Genomic DNA, 21519 nt, shown 5'->3' with positions numbered 1-21519 from the left:
GAGGGAATCGTTCCACTCCTAGAGGGAATCATTCCACTCCTTATACCTGTCCACCAAAAATATATATATGCAATAGTGTTCAGAGCCAAAAACTGCAAATAACTGAAATGTCTACAACAGTGAAAGGGATAATTTCCTTGTGCTATACTTGCACATTGGAACACAGCTCAGTAAGGAGACTCAAGAAACCACAACTACACCCAACAATGTAGATGAATCTTATAAGCATGATGCTAAGCAGAAGAAACCAAATGCAAAAGGTACATTCTATATATATGTTTCTATCCATATGAAATTCAAAAGCAGAGGGAACTAAAATAAAGTTAGACATTGGGATGGGTGTCCTCTTGCATCAGGTGGGGTGGGGTGATGACTGGGAGGGCCAAGAAGAGGGTCTAGAGCTCTGCACTATTCTGCCCTCCGTTTGTGCAGTGCTGCTTTGTGAAAGCTGTATGATTACGACTTGTACAGTTTTCTGTATGTATATTATATTTCAAAATAAGTTCATCTAGAGGAATGCCTAAGACCCAGTTTACAGGTAAGAGAGACTGAGAAGAATAAGTAACATGTCGAGGCCGTACAGCTGGTAAACGGTGGGCAGGGATCACATCCCTCCTGCCTGAACCCGCCCTCTGAAGCCCCCACTGCTCTCCTTCCAGCGCTAACGGGGCTCCACAGACCACGTGGTCAGACGTGCTCCTTCCCCGCCTCCACCCCCTAGTGAGGAGCACCAGGTATGGAAACAGAAGGGCGCAGGCTTCAGCAGGGCACAAAGGACAGCGCTGAGAGCCCAGGTAAGAAATGTCATGTATTGGGGTGGGGTGGGGGAGCATGTGAAACCCACTTTGATTCTCCTCCCACTCCTGTGTGGGCACCGAGCCTTGCCCTCTCATTCTCCCACCCATCCAGCTAACACTCACTGAGTTTGCTCTCAGCAAACACTCTTAGGGAAGTGCAGAGACACCTAAGGCAGCATCCCTTCCCTTGAACAACTGATAATCCAGTTTTTCTACTCTTTTTCCTTTCCCTCGTCCAACCTAGAGCAGTGGGTGGGAAAGCACGGTGGTGGGAAAGCTGGATATGGAGACCACTTGCTATCCTTCCTCTTAAGAGTATTCTCTATTATCACATTTTTTAAACTTAGAAGGTCTGAATAGAGTTCAGAAAGGCTAAATACCTTCCCTTCAAATTACATGAACTTACTCACACATCCCTGGGAGCCACATTCAACAATTAAGGGTTTCATTCTTTCTTTTTCACCCCACAGATATAAAACCACCTTTATTCAACCACTCCCACCCCACCCAAGGCTTAAGTCTCAGCTGGACACTCTACCCACCAGTGTTACTCCAAGAATCAGAAATTCCAATGAGTTTTTGGGGAGGTAATTTTACCTCCCCCTCCCTGTTGTTTGCACTCATACTATCTGCTCCTCTTCTTTTCTTTTTAGGAGGCACTGGGAACTGAACCCGGGACCTCCCATGTAGGAGCGAGGTGCTTGATCCACCCCCGTTCGTTGCTTGTTATGTCTCCCACTGTGTTTCCTCATTGCATCATCTTATTGCATCAGCTTGCTGCTTCTTTAAGAGGCACCAGGACCAAATCTGGGGACTCCTATGTGATAGGCAGATGCCCAAATTCTTGAGACACATCGACTTCCTCATCACTGCACAGATTCCATGGAACAGCCTGATGGACACCAATGGCACAGGCTTTCAAGGATATTCCAGCTTTGGCATTATGGGAATTTTGCTGAATCAAACACCAGGGGAATGGTAGACTCCAAAGTGCCGAGAACCATGGTGGGAAGACATCACAGCCGAGATTTGGCTCCAACAGGAACCCTGCTGAGGCCCAACATGTTCAGCATCTGCTCCCTTACTGTTCTGGAGCTACAACTATTCCTCAACATTGATACTAAGCTGAGTGTCAGCAGGTTTGGCACAAGATGGGTGCTCAGCAGACATTCTCACCTGACTCTCCAATGCTCTTCCATTAAATTCAGCTCATACTGCCCTCACCCTCCCTAGTTCATTAGGCATTCAGCTCTTCAGTAAAAACTTAGCCTTTGTTTCTCTAATTGAACATCCCGTATACTCAGAGCCTCTGAAAATCTGAATCTTAAATTTTACTTTCTGTTAAACAAGCCAAACATGGCCAGGTGGCTGCAATATTAGACAGTGCAGACAAAACGCCGGGTACACGAGATTCAGGAGGGGGCAAGCAATTGTCTGAAATTTCTATTATCTTGCTCTGTAGACCGAGCAGAGCAAGGTCTCAAACCGTTTCAAAACTGTTCTTGCAAGCACTGTAGGAATGCACAGGGTTTCACTGCAGACCCAAGCACGCTGGAGGCTTGCAAGCCCCTCATTCTTCTGTAATTCTTCTATGAACCTGACGTCAGCTTCTCTTCAGAAAGCAACATTCTGAAACCAGAACCTCCAGAACCCAACAAGTAAAACCAGGTGTCATGGGATGAATTGTGTCTCCCGAAAGGATATACTGAAGGGTGAACCTTCCCATACTGTGAATGTGGCCTTATTTAGAAATAGGGTCTTTGCTCATGCACTTAGTTCACGTAAGGTCATGCTGGACTGGGGTGGCCCTAACCCAGTGGCTGGTGTCCTAGTAAGGAGGGGGAGATTGGAAACCCCAGCTCAGGAAGGTCAGGGGAGGACTGCAGGGACACACCTGCAAGCCAGGGAACGCCAAGGCTTGAGGGAAGCCCCAGGAGCTGTGGGAGAGGAGGGGCGGTTTCTCCCTCTGAGCCTCCAGAGGAGCCCACCCTGCAACACCCGATTTCCAGCTTCTGCTCCCCAGGACCATGAGAGAATATATTTCTGTTTGCTTTTTAGTTCAATAAAACTTTGCCTCAGGCTGCCATGAGCAGAGGTTGTTCCAGGAACTGGACGGAAGGGAAGGCGGGGCAGACAGGTCCAGCATCCCTCAGGGGTTCCCTGGCCTTCACAGACTGTGCTGATGGTGGGGATTTTCCAGGTGGCTGGTGGACAGGTGGTGGAATCCCGAGCTGACCCAGGCAGTTTCTGCTGTTTTCGGTCACGAAGTTTGTGCCCTTTGTTGCAGCATCACTACAAAACTAACCGAATGCGGCTGGTAAAGAAGAGCGCTCAGCTCCCCAAGTGCAAAATATTGCTTATTTTGCTTGAGAGTTTTTTGTGTAAAAAGCAGAACTCAAAATCAATAAACTTCGATACTTAGCCTAGAGGACTTCCAAGCAACGAGTTCAGTCATGTCTCAGGTTCATCTTGCTATGTGTACAAACTACATGAGGAAAGGTAAAATGGTAATGTGAAAAAAAAATCTGTTAAATTGAATGGAACTAAGAATTATGATTTGGGTAATACATCATCTGTCTAGATTGCAAAAGATGCTAAAAGTAAGATATCAACTGCAAAGAAAGAATGAACTATAGATAAGGTCAAGGTAGACTTGATAACTTTTGCAAGTGGAAAGACATTAGGCATGTGCATATGGATCACTTCAAACAAGGAGCAGAAATGAGGAACAGAGATGGGAATATCCTGGAAAGATCTGTGGAGGACCCTCTTGTCTAATGATATGAGAAATAGTCACAAGACATGTGTAAATTTAATACCTGATACTCCTTCATATCAGGTATTAAATTTTCAATAATTCACTTATTTTTTCTAATATAAAATAAAAAGTTGTATAATTCACAGTAGTTACATTATTAAATCTGATGTATATATATCATCCAACATACAAGCAGTAGATGCTTAATGGTCATTTTTTATTGAATTTAAGGAGAATATCTAAGCTACCCAAATAGATTTCAACCCATCTTTTAAATCAACTTTTAGATTGAATTGATCCTAGCTTGTCTTACAGACTTCCTGGAAGCTTCCATGCAGCTATGTCAGGTACATACATATTCCAAATTAGGATTTTTATACTGCTTTGTAGCAAAGTCTCTCTGAGTCAAGCAAACAGATGCCACTTAAAAGTTTCTGTTGAATGAACAGACAACATTAAGTCAACAATTATTTCAGTCTACAAAATTGTTATCAGATCATTCACATTTTAAAAAAATTTATTGAAGTATATCACTCATACATAAACATACATAAACATTACATGTATAATAATAATAGCGAACTTACAAAACAAACATATAACATCATACAGGAATCTCCTATCTCACCCTACCGCCATTAACTTGCACTATTGCTGAACATTTTTAAATAGTTATTTTTTTGTGTGTGTCTTTATTTTTTTTAATGTTACATTAAAAAAATATGAGGTTCCCATATATTCCCCACTCCCCTCACCCCACTCATTTCCCCATAACAACAACCTCCTCCATCATCATGAGACATTCATTGAATTTGGGGAATACATCTCTGTGCACCGCTGCACCTCATGGTCAGTGGTCCACACCATAGCCCACACTCTCCCACAGTCCACTCAGTGGGCCATGAGAGGATATACAATGTCTGGTAACTGTCCCTGCAGCACCACCCAGGACAACTCCAACTCCTGAAAATGCCCCCGCATCACATCTCTTCCTCCCAGTCCCTAACCCCAGCAGCCAAAATGGCCACATTCTCCACACCAATGCCATATTTTCTTCGATTACTAATCACAATAGTTCATGAATAGAATATCAGTAAGTCCACTCTAATCCACACACTATTCCTACATCCTATGGACCTTAGAATGTTTGGGTCCACTCCACATCTATATCAAGAGGGCCTCAGATTTCACATGGATGCTGGATGCAATTCTCCTGCTTTCAGTTGTAGGCACTCTTGGCTCCCTGGTGTGGTGGTTGACCTTCTTCACCTCCATGTTAGCTGAGTGGGGTAAGTCCAATAAACCAGAGTGTAGGAGTTGCAAGTCTGTTGAGGTTCAGGGCCTGGCTATCGCATGGTCAGTCCAGAGATTCAAGTCCCCTGGGTATACATTAAATCCCAGCATCAACAATAGTTCCAGTAAAAGTGACAGGAGAAGCTTGTGGACAAAGATCACATCTGAGCCCAGCTCCATCACACAGAAACACAAACTCCAATGTTGGGCCAATTGACATGTCACTGAACTCCATCTGCCATGACCATAGAACCTGTGGGTCTCTGTAGCCCTCAGAAGATCCAATACCTGGGGTTTTATCTACTTTATCTGTCTCTGGAACTCTGCTGAGGTATGCATAAGAGCAACCCCTCTGATAACCTCCTGGCTCTTTTTGGAGACTCATAACCATATAAACTCATTTGTCCTTTCCATTTTCCCCTTTTATTGAAGTCAAAAGCATGTTTAACTCCTGGTATTATATGTGGACTGAGATATTCTGCTGGTCTAAATTGACCCTTTTATTCAAGGACATTTTCTAATTACATCATCAGCTGGTACTTGGTAGTAATCCCTCAGCACCAGGGAGGCTCATCCCTGCGAGTCATGTCCCACACTGAGAGGAAGGCAAGACATTTACATGCTGAGTTTGGCTTTAAGACTGGCCTTATTTGACCAACATGGACACTCTCAGGAGGTAACTCTTAGGCATCCTGCAGCTCTAGTCCTTGTTCTTATTTCAGGTGCACAGGCTTACAAGCATAGTCATTAGTGTCAATGGCTCATTGTTGGACCTTCTTTCTTTTTTGGTCTTTGCTGTTGCACTTGGGGAATTGTTGCTGTTCCTTTAGTGACTGTGATAGAGCTCCCCTGGCTAGGAAGCCAGCACTCCCTCAATTGTTGTTTTTAATTGTAACCACTATGAAAATATCCAAACATTTTTATGTACCCTGGATATATGCCCTGGACAACTCCTGCCAACCATGGGTCCCCTGTCAATAACATCCCACACCAGTATTCCTCCCCTGTCATTGTTCAACCTCTCTCTGATCCAAAACGTCTTCAAAAATGAAGCCCAATATATTGCCAGGTTCCATTAATAGTGAAATGGAATACAGTGATGAGTTTAAAGGTTAGATATAGAATACATATATTAATTTAGAAAAATTAAGGTAAAAATAAATTGGGGTATCAAAAAATTAAAAATGCAAAAGCTTTGTTTTTGATGTTTTCCCTTCCATCACTGCAATAAGTGTTGCCCTGTATGCAAATTGGCAAGGCAACTTCTTCCGTCCTTTCCTCAGTGTCTACGTCCTTTGTTTTTCTTTTTCTTTTCCTAATTATTAAGCTCATCTTCACAAAAGTTTTGGATCACAGTAATTCATATATACAATATACAGTACTCCCACATATTCAACATAAAACCCTTTTCCCTTCCACAGCAATAATCTTTTTACATAATTCATACTATATTTACTGAAACTGATGTACAGATATTGAGACAATAGCTTTCAAACAAGGTAACATTTGGGTTTACATTGTGGTTTATATAAAATTTTTGATCACTTTATGTTTTACATTATGATTTACATTTTAGCCTACCAGCCACTATATATTTTTGGTGTAATTTAACATGTCTTATATCCATCCTTGTGTAATCTCGTGGAACACTTCTTTTGCCCACACAGTTACATTGGTTCCATCTATTCAATATCTTTTTCCCCCTCCGTTAGGGCCCACAGAGACAGTAAATCTTCATTGCTTGAAGGGCCATGTTCAGAAATATTTGCAACAGTGTTGAGGGCTTGACATGCATGACTGCCCTAATATATTGGGAGCCACCATTTCTCTCGAGAGATACAATGCCCTCTATTTGAGAACATCAGTCCTCCCCAGGATGTGGGTATACCTTCACTCTCATTATATGGGTCTCTATCCAATGATATAACCCACTATGGCAAAATGAGCACTCACACACTCCCTAGGAGCCTGTCCTTCATCAGATTATCCCCTTTAAGCATCTTAAACACGTAACCTCTTTTATTATATTTTTGAAAAAGTTTTCTCAGCGTTATATGCTCAACCATATTCCTGAAAATCTCCTATGTTTGTATGTTCCCCCACCCTCCCCCCACTTTCTTGGGCAATATTACCCATCCTCCCATCCCTAGCCCCCCTCAAGCCTGCAAAGCCCCACCCAAAGGTCACCCTACTCCCCCATTTTATCCCTTCCTTTACAAATACTTATTTCCAGCTTATCATAGATTTCACCCATGTAGGTGTCCGCTTACATCCTTCCTCTACCCCCCAATTTCTTTTAAGCCTATCATCCAGGCTCTAGCTCTCTGAGGCAGCTTGGTTTACTTATTTCATATCATTGAGATCATGTAGTATTTGTCCTTGATTGCCTGGGTTGCTTCACTCAACATAAGGTTCTCAAGATTCATCCATTTTATCACGTGTGTTTGATGTGTATTCGTTCTTAAAGCTAAGTAGTATCCACTGAATGTATATACCATGTTTTATTTATCCATTCATCTGTTGTGGGCATTTGGTTTGATTCCAACTTTTGCCAATAGTGAACAATGCTGCTATGAACATTGATGTGCATATATCGGGTTGTGTCCTTGTTTTCAGTTCTATTGGGTATATACTCAGCAGTGGAATTGCTGGGTCATATGACAAATCTATAACTAGTTTTTTGAGAAACTGCCAAACTGTCCTCCAGAATGGTTGGATCCTTCTCCATTCCCACCAGCAGTGGCTGAGTGTTCCCATTCCTCCACATCCTCTCCAGCTATTGCCATCTTCTGTTTCTTTTATAGCTGCCAATCTAATGGGAGTAAGATGGCATCTCATTGTAGTTTTGATTTGCATTTCCCTAATAGTTAGAGATTTGGAGCACTTTTTCATGTGCTTTTTAGCCATTTGTATTTCTTCTTTGGAGAAGTGTCTGTTTCAATCTTTTTTCCATTTTTTAAATGGGTTGTTTGCCTTTTTATTTTCAAGATATAGGAGTTCTTTATATATGCAGGTTATAAATGTCCTATCAGATATATGGTTACCAAATATTTTCTCCCATTGTGTAGGCTCTCTTTTCACTTTCTTGACAAACTCCTTTAAGGTGAAGAACGCTTTAATTTTGAGGAAGTTGCATTTATCTACTTGCTCTTTTGTTGCTCTTGCTTTGCGTGTGAAGTTCATGAAGCCATTTCCTTTTACAAAGTCTTGTAGATGCTTCCCTACACTGCTTTCCAAAGTCTTTATGGTCTTGGCTCTTATATTTAGGTCTTTAATCCAAATAGAGTTGATTTTTGTATAAGGTGTGAGTTGGTAATCCTCTTTCATTCTTTTACGTATGGATATCCAGTTCTCCAGGCACCATTTGTTGAATAGGCCATTCTCTCCCAGTTGAGAAGGTTTGGTGGCTTCATTGAATATTATATGACTACATATATGAGGATCTATATCAGAAATCTCAATTCAGTTCCATTGGTCTGTGTGTCTCTCCTTGTGCCAATACCTCTGCCTATTGTTGGCTCTCTTTGCATCTGGCCTCATCAACCGAGTCTGTGTCACCACCTGCTTCATCTTCTCCATGGTTGGTCTGTACTACATCAACAAGATCTCCTCCACTCTGTACCAGGTAACAGCTCCAGTCCTTACACCAGCCAAGCTCATGGGCAAGGGCAAGAAGAGAAATTGACCCTGAATGTTCAATAAAGTTAATTCTTTGTAGTATGTAGCTTTGTAGTATGTTTTGAAGCCAGGTAGTGTGATTCCTCCAATTTCATTTTTCTTTTTCAATATGCCTTTGGCTATTTGGGGCCTCTTTCCTTTACAAATAAATTTCATATCTAGCTTTTCTAGTTCATTAAAGAATGCTGTGTTGATTTTCATTGGGATTATATTGAATGTGTATATCAGTATTTGTAGGATAGACATCTTAATAATATTTACTCTCCCTATCCATGAACAGGGAATATTCTTCCATTTGTTTAGGTCTTCTTTGATTTCCTTGAACAGTGTTGTGTAGTTCTCTGTGTATAAGTCTTTTACCTCTTTAGTTAAATTTATTCCCAGGTATCTGATTTTTTTATTTACTATTGTAAATGGTATTTGTTTCTTGATTTCCTCTGAGATTACTCCTTATTGGTGTAGAGAAATGCTATGGATTTTTGCACATTGATCTTATAACCCGCAACCTTACTAAACTTATTTATGAGTTCTAGAAACTTTGTTGTTGACCGATCAGGGTTTTCTATGTATAGGATCATGTCATTTGCAAATAATGAAATTTTGAATTCTTCCCTTCCAATTTGAATGCCTTTTATATCTGGTTCTTGCCTCAGTGCTCGAGTGAGTACTTCTAAGACAATGTTAAATAGAAGAGGTGAGAGTGGGCATCTTGTCTTGTTCCTGACCTTAGAAGGAAAGATTTTAGGATTTCACCATTGTAAACAATGTTGGCTGTGGGTTTTTCATATATACTCTTTATCATGTTCAGAAAGTTTCCTTCAATTCAAATCTTTTGCAGTGTTTTTATCAAGAAAGGGTGCTGTATTTTGGCAAATGCTTTTTCTGCATCTATAGATAAAATCTTGTGTTTTTTTTCCCTTCAATCTGTTTATATGGTGTATTACATTGAATGATTTTCTTATGTTGAACCATCCTTGCATACCTGGAATGAATCCCACTTGGTCTTGGTGTATCACTCATTTAATGTGTTGTTGAATACAGTTAGCAAGTATTTTGTTGAGGATTATTGTGTCTTGGTTCATTAGAGAAATTGGTCTGTATTTTCCTTTCTTCTGGTGTCTTTGTTTGGCTTTGGTACTAGGGTAATGTTGGCATCATATAATGAGTTAAGTAACGTTCCTTCCGTTTTGATTTTTTGGAAGAGTTTCAGCAAGATTGGCATTAGTTCTTTCCGGAATGTTTTGTAGAATCCACCTGTGAAGCCATCTGGCCCTGGGCTCTTCTTAGTTAGGAGGTTTTTAATGACTGATTCTATCTCTTTACTTGTGATTGGTTTGCTGAGATTATCCATTTCATCTTTTGTCAATATAGGCTGCTTATGTGTTTCTAGGAATCTGTCCATTTCCTCTGAATTGTCATTTTTGTTGGAATATAGTTTTTCAAAGTATGCTCTTATAATAGTCTTTATTTTTTGTGGGGTCAGTGGTGATATCTCCTTTCTCATTTCTTATTTTGTGTATTTGCATTTTCTCTCTTTTTTTCTTTGTTAGTCTAGCTAAGGGTTTGTCAATTTTATTGATCTTCTCAAAGAAACAGATCTTGGTTTTGTTTATCTTTTCAAGTACTTTCTTATTTTCTATTTCATTTAGCTCTGCTCTTATCTTTGCTATTTCTTTCTTCCTTCTTGCTGTGGGGTTACTTTGTTGTTTTATCTTTTACTAATTCCTCCAAATGTGCAGTTAGTCTTCAATTTTAGCTTTCTTCTTTTTTGATGTATAAATTTATGGCTATAAATTTCCCTCTCAGTACTGCTTTTGCTGCATCCCATAAGTTTTGGTATGTTGTGTTATCATTTTCATTAGTTTCAAGGCAGTTATTAATTTCTTTGAGGTTTCCTCTTTGACCCACTGTTTTTCTAAGAGTGTGCTGTTTAATTTCCATATCTTGTTGTGAAATCTGGGCCTCTGGCCCTTGCAGATTTCCAGCATCACTCCATTGTGGTCAGAGATATTATTTTGTATGATTTCAATCTTTATGAATTCATTGAGCTTTTCTTTGTGGCCTAGAATGTTGTCTATCTTGGAAAATGATCCATGTGCACTTGAGAAAAATGTATATCCTGCTGTATTTGGGTGTAATGATTTGTATATGTCTATTAGGTCCAGCTCCTCTAATATACTGTTAAAAATTTTTGTTTCTTTATTGATTCTCTTTTGAGATGTTCTGTCCAAAGTTGATAGTGGTGTATTAAAGTCTCCCAATATAATTGTAGAGGCATCTATTCTTTCACTTTGTTTTTCCAGTGTTTGCCTCACATATTTGGATGCGCCCTTGTTAGGAGCATAAATATTTATGATTGTTCATTCTTGTTGAAAAATTATCCCTTTCACTAATATGTATTATCCATTTTTGTCTCTCAAAATCATTTCGCATTTAAAGTCTATTTTGCCTGATATTAATATACATACTCCTGCCTTTTTTGGTTATTGTTTGCTTGTAAGATTGTTTTCCAGCCATTCATTTTCAACCTCCTTGAATCCCTGGGTCTAAGATGTGTTTCTTGTAGACAGAAAATAGATGGGTCATATTTCCTTAGCCAATCTTCCAGTCTGAATCTTTTGACAGGTGAGTTTAATCCATTGATATTCAGTGTTATTACTTTCAAGGAATTGTTTATGTTAGCCATATTTCATTTGGACTTGTGTTTGTCATATTTTGTTTGTTTGTTTTCCTTCTCTTTTTGTCTTTTTGGTTGCTTTACACTCTCCTCCATTTCTGCCTCTCCTGTTTCATTCTTCCTGCAGCACTCCCTTTAATATTTCTTGAAGGGCAGGGTTCTTGTTGACATACTATTTTAATTTCTGTTTATCTGTGAATATTTTGAACTCTTCATCATTCATCATTTTTGAATGCTAGCTTAGCTGCGTAGAGTATTCTTGGTTGGAAGTTTTTTTCTTTCAGTACCTTGACTATATCATACCACTGCCTTCTTGCCTCCATAATTTCAGATGAGAAATCAGCACTTAATCTTATGGAGCCTCCCTTCTATGTGATTTTTCTCCTTTCTCTTGTTGCTTTTAGAATGTTCTCTTTGTCTTGAGCATTGGATAATTTGACAAGTATATGTTTTGCAGTAGGCCTTTAGGGATTTATGGTGTTTGAGGTGTGTTGTGCTTCCTTGACATTTACATCCATCTCCTTCAGCAGATTTGGGAAGTTTTCAGCCATTATTTCCTCCAACACCCCTTCTGTCCACTTTCCCTTCTCTTCTCCTTCTGGGATGCCTATAATACATATGTTTGTGCATTTTGCATTGTCATTCAAGTACCTAAGTCCCAGCTGGATTTTTTTTTAACTTTTTATCTATCAGTTATACTATCTGTTTGATTTCAGATGTATTGTCTTCCACATCAATAATTCTCTCCTCTGCCTCTTCTAATCTGCTGTTATTTGCTGCAAGTGTATTTTTGATTTCTTGAACTGTGGTGTTCATCCCCATAATAGCTGTTATCTTTTTGTGTATTTCTGCAATTTTCTCTCCATGTGAATTCTTCATATTGTTAGTCTCTTCCTTTACTTCATTAAGTTGGTCTCCAATATATGGTTTGTTTTTTTTTTAAAGATTTATTTTTATTTATTTAATTCCCCTCCCCTCCCCCGGTTGTCTGTTTTCTATGTCTTTTTGCTGCGTCTTGTTTCTTTGTCCGCTTCTGTTGTCATCAGCGGCACGGGAAGTGTGGGCGGCACCATTCCTCGGCAGGCTGCTCCCTCCTTCACGCTGGGCGGCTCTCCTTATGGGTGCACTCCTTGCGCGTGGGGCTCCCCTACGCGGAGGACACCCCTGTGTGGCAGGGCACTCCTTGCGCACATCAGCACTGCGCATGGGCCAGCTCCACACGGGTCAAGGAGGCCCGGGGCTTGAACCGCGGACCTCCCATGTGGTAGACGGACGCCCTAACCACTGGGCCAAAGTCCGTTTCCCTCCAATATATGTTTTGAGATCTTTAATTACTTGTCTGATGTTCTGTTCCTCTTCCTGGTTTTTAGTTTGTTCATTGGATTCAGCCATGTTTTCCTGATTATTGGTTTGGTTTGTAGTTTTTTGTTGCTGTCTGGTCATCATTTTATCTTGGTGGTTTTAATCAGTTCCTTAGCTTCTTTGTTTACTCTTGGGGATTGATTAGTTGTTGTTTGTGCATAAGTGTTATGTCTCTCTTAGTCACTTTGTTCTTCTTATTCTATTTTCTTGTTGTTGGCTAAGTTCACTTTGAAGGAAAACATTAGGGGCAGGGAGAACAAAATGAGTAAGAAAAGAAAATACATAAAGTAGTATTGGTAATAAATGTTAACACAGCAACAATGTGAGATCTAGGAGAATGGATATTAGACCATATAAGTTGTGTACAGTTATCGCAATAAGTAGAGTACTTATAATGAGACAGTCAACTGAATATGGGGAGGAATATAGTATGAATTAAAAAACCAGTGTTTTCATGAGAGAAGGAAAGAGAAAAGAAAGACAATAATATCAAGAGTAGACAAAAGAGAGAAAACAGAACAAAGGTATTAGAACTTAAAAGTCAGACAATTTGGGGGCCAAAGAAAGGGAGGTGGAATGTAAGAGAAACAGTAGATGATAGAGGATAGAAAGATGTAACAGAATGTGGATAGTATAGGTGGCCAAAATCAATACACAGAGAAAAGAGGAAATGGAGGATGAGAAAACACAGCAAATATAAAGCAGTCCCTGGGGCACCTATTGTATAAAGAAAATAAAATAAAAAAGAAGAAAAAGAGAGAAGTGAAAAAAAGAAAGAAGAGAAAAAAGGGGGCAAAGAAAAGCAGGGAAACAAGCAAGAAAAAGAAAAAGGAAAAAACTAAATAAGTGAGAAAGAACCTTGGAGGATAAAACAGGAGAAAAGACCAAAGACAATGCAATATTAGCAACCACGACAAAAACAAAAAACAAACAAACAAAAAAAGAACCAATGTTTCAAGCTAGGAATCCTCTTGGCAGTTAAATAATATGCTTAGGCATCTGACCTTCCCCCTTTTCCCTTCCTCACTTCTCTCTCTCCCAGGGCAGCAGGAAAGCTGCCTGAAAGGTCCAGTAGGAGATTCAAGTAGGTTCTTGTTGAACCAACTCAACACAGAAGACTATGGCTCTTTATTTCCACCATGAGAGCACCTACACCTCACCAGAAACCCCAAATATGCTACTGGAAGCTTGGATCACACGACCTACATTCCCTACCCCTTAGGCATGCTAGGGAGGTCTAATTGATTTTCTGACTCCACCTTCTCCCAGACCAAGTTTCCTACTCCAGGACATTTAGGTAAATTGGGCTTTCTCAACAGATTCACCTCTCCTTTCTTCCAAGACTCTCTCCAAGTCAGCTGGTACACCTTCCAAGTTCAAGGAGAGAGAGAGAGAAAAATACAACACAAAACACAGAGGGCTAGGGTAATCAAGGACTCAGACAGACCTCAGGGCGCAGTGAATTCAGGCATGGGAAGTCTGTGATATTGCAGACTCAAAGTGTGTGAGTCTCTGGAGCGTGGGCCACCAGGGTTTAGGGGACACAGACTTGGGAACCACACATCTGGTTAAAACGGGGCCTGGGAACACCACAGCACAATAAAGCCTTCAGGGATAGCTGAGGCTGGGATGCAAACCCTAGGGGGAGGGGCCCCACCCACAACTGCTGGCCTCCATGTCAGAAACCCAAAATTCCACCTCTCACAAGAATCTCCTCAGTCACTGTCTCACCAAATCGACATCCAGACACCTCCCGCCCTGCAAGCCCCTGAAACAGCCCGCTCAGGGCTTGGGAACACCCCGGCACAACCTTAACTAGTTATTAAAGAGCATTGTCAATATATTACTACTAATCAAAGAATTTTCCCCCAACCCACCCTATTATTATTATTATATTTCTATCATTTATATATGAAGACACAAAAACAATAATTGTATAATAAAAGTTGTGAATTTACAAACCAAACATGCATAACATTATACAGGAATCCCATACATTAAACTTCCACCAACACGTTGCATTACTGTGAGATAACTGTTGCACATGAAGGAAGAATATTGTCAAAATCTTACTACTAATTCTAATCAATATCTTACATTTGGTGTATTTCCCCCAAAACACCCTGTTACTATTTTTTAATATATTTTTATGATAAAATTTGTAATTCCATACAACAATCATGTACATGTGAGGAATGTACAAGCAACACTCCTCTAGCAACACATCATACTGTGGCGGAATATTTGTTACAAATAAGATAATGTCATCTGATTATTACCACCTCCATTGTATACCTTTGGCACACATTTTGCATACTGCCCCATTATCAACAAAGAACATCTCTGGCATAGATGCAAGAATATTATATAATTGCCGCTAACCACAATCAGAGTTCACTCCAGCTATATTTTTCCCATGCTTCCCCACATTCCCACCACCCTGCAGTAATGATGTACATTTGCCTCAGCTAACAAAGGACATTCTTGCATTTGTACCACCCAACACAGTTCCCATCCACCTCTTGGCTTGCCATGCTATTCAGTTCCTGGAATATTCTCTAGTATTCTGTTGACTGGCTTTTACATCCCTAGACAGCCATTTTTAGCCACATCCCCTTTTATAAACTAACTGTTAATCACTATGTATTATCATCCACTCTATACATTTCCACACTGATACAGTAAAGCTAATTAAAACTTCTACAACACTAAATATCAGTAGTCCAAAACTGGTCTCCACTTATTTCCTTTGAGAATCTTCCACCTACCACCAGGTCTTGAAGACTTTTTCCTATATTTTCTTCTAGCTTTATGGTTCTTGCTTTTACTTTTAGATTTTTTATTCACTTTGAATTAATTTTTGGATAAGGAGTGAGAAAGGGGTCCTCTGTTCTTCTTTTGGCTATAGATATCCAGTTCTTTCAGCACCATTTGTTGAACGGACTATTCTGCACAAGATGTGTAGATTTGACAGGCTAGTAAAAAAATTGCTTGACCATACATGTGATGGTCTGTTTCTGAATCTTCAGTTGGATTCCATTTGTCTAGGTGTCTTTCTTTATGCCAATACCATGCTGTTTTACCACTATAGCAAGATAACATGCTTTAAAATCTGGAGATGAGAGTTTGCTTTTCCTTTTTAAATGTTTCTGGCTATTCAGGTCCCCTTACCCTTCCAAAAATTTTTGATAATTGCATTTTCAATTAAAAAAATGCTGGTAGAATTTTTATCAGGATTGCATTGAATCTACACATAAATTAGAGTAGAGTTGACATCTTAATGATATTTCATCTTCCAAAGCATGAGATGGAATGTTCCTCCAGTTATTTAGGCCATTTTTATTTCTTTTAACATTGAGTTGCAGTTTTCTGAATACTAGTAGTTTGTATAATTGGTTAAGTTTATTCCTGCCTATTTGAGTGTTATCTGCAATATTTTATTTTCACCACTCTTTTAACATTTGGTACTTTTATTGATATAATCTTCATTTATAGACTCTCTTCCAAGCCTCTCTCTCCTGTCTTTTCTTCTCAGGCTCTAGCACACCCTTTGGTGTTTCCAGAAAATCTGGTCTCTTTAAAAATTCTTCCAAATTCTGTTTATCTCTGATATTCTAAACTCACACTCATTTTTGAAATATAATCTTGCCAAATATAAGATTCTTGAATGGACATTTTTCTTTTGTAGCCTCATAAATATACCATACCACTGTCTTCTTGTCTCCATGGTTTCTCGTGAGAAATCAGCCCTCTATCTTATTGGGTATCCTAATATTTTTTTGCATTGCTTTTATCTTGTTCTCAGAATTCTCGCTTTGTCTTTGGCATTTGAAATTTTGATCAGAGTATGTCTGAATTTGTTCTATTTGGAGTATTTTGAATGGGAATACACTGGGCTTCTTAGACAGGGATGTCTATGTCCTTCAATAGGGTTGGGAAATTTTCTACCATTAGTTCTTCAAATATCCTTCTGCCCCTTTCCCCTTCTCTTCTCATTGTGGGATACCCATGAGATGTATGTCTGCATGACTTTTCACATCATTAGTTCCCTGAGGCCTTGTTAAAATTTTTCCATTCTTTTCTTCATCTGCTCTTTTGTACGTTCACTCAGAGGCCATTTTTTAAGTACACCAATCCTATCTTCTGCCTCCTCAAATCTGCAATTTATGATTGCAATATTTTTTAATTTGACTTATTGCACCATTCATTCCCATAAGATCTGTTTTTTTTCCTATGTATGCCTTCAAATTTTATTTTGTCTCATCCAATCTCTTCTTAATCCTTAATCTCTTTAGCCATCTCACTGAATTTATTAAGAAGATTTGTTTGAACATATATATGATTAGTTGTCTCAACTCCTTTAGGTAGTCTGGAGGTTTATCTTGTTCCTCTAACTGGGCCATAGTTTCCTGTTTCTTGGTGGGGATGATAATTTTTTGTTGGTGTCTTGGCATCTGGCTTACTACAGTATTTATTCCGGGTGTAGTTTTTCACTTTAGTTTAGGGCTTCCTGCCCTTTCTCCCTTGCTGGTTGTGTAGTAGGAGACAATGATGTAGTTGGTGTTACAAGATATGGAGGCTGAAGATGCCCTCATTTTACAAGGCACCAAGGAAGCTTCTCTGACTTTCTTCTTTGCAAGGGGTAGTGACAAAGTCACATTTGTGGAAAAACACAAGTTGTGCTGGCCTAGACTGTAGCTGCCCAGAGAGACTGAGGAAGCTTCATACCCCTTTCTCCCTTGCCTTGGGTAGGGGTGGAACTGCAGGTGTGGGCAACAATCTATGCAGTTTGGATCCAAAGATGACCATGATTACCCTGGTAGAATTCTGATTATTCAGTGTTTGCCAGCCGAATATACCTGAGGTTATCTGGATAGACTTGTGCAGGGCCCGCCATCATCCTCTCTGCAAGAGGTGGGGCTGAAGCCTGGTCTAAGGCTGCAGGGTGATCTGAGTGAAATAACCTGGTTCCTACAGTCAATGTGATTTTTGTTCAGCCCTGTTACCCCTCACGCTGGGGGCAGGGTCAAAGTGGAGCATAACAGCCTCTTCCAGACTTCGACAGTTTCAAACTTTAGATAATCTTAGGATTATACTTTAGCCAGCCAAATTTCCTAATCAGTAGCTGAAAGCAGTGGCCATACATCTCCTCTTCCCCTCTTTTTGGGAATGGAGCTTCCAATTCCAGCCACAGAATTGCACTGGGCGAATTGCAATGCCAACATCGGGTGATCAAATGCATCTGAGACCTGGTCAGTAATTTCCTAGAGAAGCTGCCACAGGGCCCCAGCTTCCTCCCTGTAGAGGTGGGGCTGGGGCCTAGGCTAGACCTGCAATATGGCCTGGATGGAACAAAGCGAGTCCCCACCAGCACTGTGATTTTCAGTCCTCCCTGCTTTCTCTCTGCCAGGCAGAGTTAAGATGCCAGGTACCGGCCTCTTTCTCACTTGAACAATTTTGATCTTTAGCTGTTCTTAGGATTATATTTTTGCCCACTGAATTTATTCATGAGTAGCTGAAGTTGGTGCCCAACTGTCTCTTCCTCCCCCATATTTTGGGAGTGAAGCTTTCAATTCCAGCCACGGAAGAGTGGACAAACTAAAATCAACATATTTCATTGGCTGAGCATCATCCCTTATAACCTAAGCATTCTTCAATGAGTATAGTATATTAAGGCACCCTCAATTACTGTTTGATGGCAATAAGAAATGAAAATAAATATCTAAATAAAAAAAGAAGGTAGAGTAGGAAATCAAATCATCTTTTGTGACAATGAAAAGAAAGGCATGGATGGCAAAGGGTCTAGTGAAGGAAATGAGTAAGGGAGGTAAATGACCTTCCACAGAGGAAGTTTTGAATATGAAGGATCAAGAATTCAATTTTGGGAAGGACCAGAGTTGGAGGATAATGGGGGAGAAGGAAGAAGATGCAAGGGATAAGGAAAGAAGATAATAAAATTTTAAATATTAAGGAGGTACAAGGAATAGAGAATCAATGCATCAGGGCGTAAGATGTAAAAAAAAAACCCTAGCTTAGAGGGTCAATTCACCTGTCATTTGATCTCACCAAGTGAAAGAAAGATTTCTATGATATAGTCCCCTAAAGGACATGGTTTCTCAGACAGATGGAGGAAGCAAACCCATTCAAGTCTATTTGAAGAGGAAGCAGCTGGTGCTGCAAGACTCACTGCCCTACAGCCTTGGGGACGAAGTTTGTGTTCGAGGTTGAAGCACTGTGGGAGGATAGCTGCTACCTTGCTGACAGTAATAATCTCCCAGGTCCTCGGGCTGGAATCTGCTGATGGTGAGAGTGTAATCTGTCCCAGACCCACTGCCACTGAATCGATCAGGGACCCCAGATGGCCGGGTGGAAGCATCATAGATGAGCAGTTTAGGAGCCTGGCCTGGTTTCTTGTGGTGCCAGGCTAAGTAGCTGCTAACACTCTGACTGGCCTTGCACTTGAGGGTGACAGTCTCTCCTGCAGATGCAGCCACAGAGCTTGGAGACTGGGTTATCACGATGTCCCCACTGGCACCTGCAACCAGAAAAGAGCATTGATCATACATTCAATCACACATGTATAAAATATGTATCAAATGTAGGTTTTCTTATTTAGCATATATATTCAGATCTGCTTTAGATGAAATGGTTTGCTCACTCTGCATGTTAAAACAATTCTCCAAATTTATAAAGATAATACCCTTCTAAAACTTTCACCTGAGGCCCAGAACACCAGCAGGATGAGCAGTTGGGAACGTGACATCATCTTGATCACCCGAGTGATGTACTCAGGCCCCATCTCCAGGGAAACTGTATTAATAGAGCTCTGAGCAGACAACCAAGTCCCCAAGGAGCATATGCAAATCAATAGAGAGTATAAAGTCAAATGTGCCTGTGCAGTGAGTTGTAAAGATAAATAGTGGAAGGAGAAATCAATTTAACACCACAATTTTCAACAATATTCAGCACAATTCAAAAAATGAAATATTTTATCTGCAATTGTACTCTTTCAAACCAACTGTGCCCATCTTGAAAACAAAAGGAATTTGTAAGAAAATACATACCTCTGTAAGTGTAATATCATAACTTAAATAAATGTTATAAATATGGTGCCAAAACCTAGGTGGAAAAGACTCTTATCATTGGATAGATTAAGATGTAGTGCACGTATGGTGTATCTAACTCAGTCTATTCTAAATTTTATTTTATTTTATTTTATTTTTTAATTTTTTTTATTTTTTATTGACTTTGTAATAATATTACATTAAAAATATATATGTGAGGTCCCATTCAACCCCACCCCCCCCACCCCCCTTCTCCCCCCCCCCAACAACACTCGTTCCCATCATCATGACACATCCATTGGATTTGGTAAGTACATCTTTGGGCACCTCTGCACCTCATATACATTGGTTCACATCATGGCCCATACTCTCCTCTATTCCATCATGTAGGCCCTGTGAGGATTTACAATGTCCGGTGATTACCTCTGAAGCACCATCCAGGGCAGCTCCATGTCCCGAAGACGCCTCCACCTCTCATCTCTTCCTGCCTTTCCCCATACCCTTTGTCCATTATGTCCACTTTTCCCAATCCAATGCCACCTCTTCTATGTGGACACTGGATTGGTTGTGTCCATTGCACCTTTATGTCAAGAGGAGGCTCAGATTCCACCTGGATGCTGGATGCAATCCTCCCATTTTCAGTTGTAATCACTCTAGGCTCCATGGTGTGGTGGTTGTCCTTCTTCACCTCCATCTTAGCTGAGTGTGGTAAGTCCAATAAATCAGATTGTAGGTGCTGGAGTCTGTTGAGGCTCAGGATCTGGCTATCACATTGTCAGTCCAGAGATTCAAATCCCCTAAATATATCTTAAACCCCAACATTAACTGCACCTCCAGCTCATTAGCATGAAAGTCTTATGAAGGGAGATCCCATCTGAGTCCAGATTCATCACACATAAACACCATTTCCAAAGAGGGGCCATCTGCCCTGGTAGTTAACCCCATCGGCCATGACCATAACTCCCATGGGTCTCTTTAGCCCTCAAAGGAACCAATATCTGGGGGTTGTATCTGCTTTATCTGTCTCTCTGACTCTGCTCAGTTGTGCATGAGGGCAAACCTTCTGCCAGCCTCCAGACTCTTTTTTAGAAACTCGTAGCCATATAAACTCATTTCTCCTTTCCATTTCCCCCTTACTTTAGGTCAAACAGCATTTTAAAGTCATGGTATTTTATGTAGACATGGATATTCTGCTGATCCGCATTGAACCTTCCGTATAAGGTCATTTTCCAGTTGCATCATCAGTTGGTAGTTGATAGTGGTCCCTCGTTGCCAGGGAGGCTCATCCCCGGGTGTCATGTCCCACGCTGGGGGGAAGGCATTGCAATTACATGCTGAGTTTGGCTTCGAGACTGGCCACATTTGAGTAACATGAAGGCTGACAGAAGGAAATTCCCAGGCACAAAGTTGCTCTAGGCCTTGTTATTATTTTGGGTTTATCAACTCACAAGCATAGTCATTAGTATCAGGGGCTCACTGTTGAACCCTCACTCCCTCCCGGTCCCCACCACTGTACCTGGGAGACTGTCGCTGCTCCCCTAGGGACCACGACAGAGCACCACTGGCCAGGAACCCAGTACCCCCCCCTACTGTGGTTTTTAATTGTTGCCACTATGAGTATATCCAAACATTACCATGCACCCTGGACATATGTTCTGTACAGCTCCCTGTCAGTCATATATCACCTGTCATTGGTATCCCATACCAGTATCCCTCCATTGCCATTGTTGAAACACTCTGTGATCCAGAACTCCCCGAAATTTGAAGCCCAATATAATGTCATGGTCCCTTACTAGGGAATGGCATATAGCGATGAGTTTAAAGGATAGATAAAGAACTTGGATAAAGTTAGATAAAGAACTTAGATAAAGAATGTTGACTTGAAAAAAT

The 21519-nt window shown here is 40.5% G+C and overlaps 1 non-coding gene and 1 gene segment (V, D, J or C); both read right to left on the bottom strand.

Moving 5' to 3' along the window:
- LOC131273808 (immunoglobulin kappa variable 3-11-like) overlaps positions 1-21519 on the bottom strand; it is a 911457-nt gene that overhangs the window by 642570 nt on the left and 247368 nt on the right.
- LOC131274129 (small nucleolar RNA SNORA9) lies at positions 2226-2362 on the bottom strand. Its single transcript, XR_009181340.1, has one exon. It is a non-coding gene; the product is annotated as a small nucleolar RNA SNORA9 (small nucleolar RNA).

Source organism: Dasypus novemcinctus, chromosome 17 (assembly GCF_030445035.2).
Source record: "Dasypus novemcinctus isolate mDasNov1 chromosome 17, mDasNov1.1.hap2, whole genome shotgun sequence".
NCBI lineage: Eukaryota > Metazoa > Chordata > Mammalia > Cingulata > Dasypodidae > Dasypus > Dasypus novemcinctus.
Note: the sequence above shows the minus strand (reverse complement) of the source record. Positions and strands in the feature narration are given on the sequence as shown.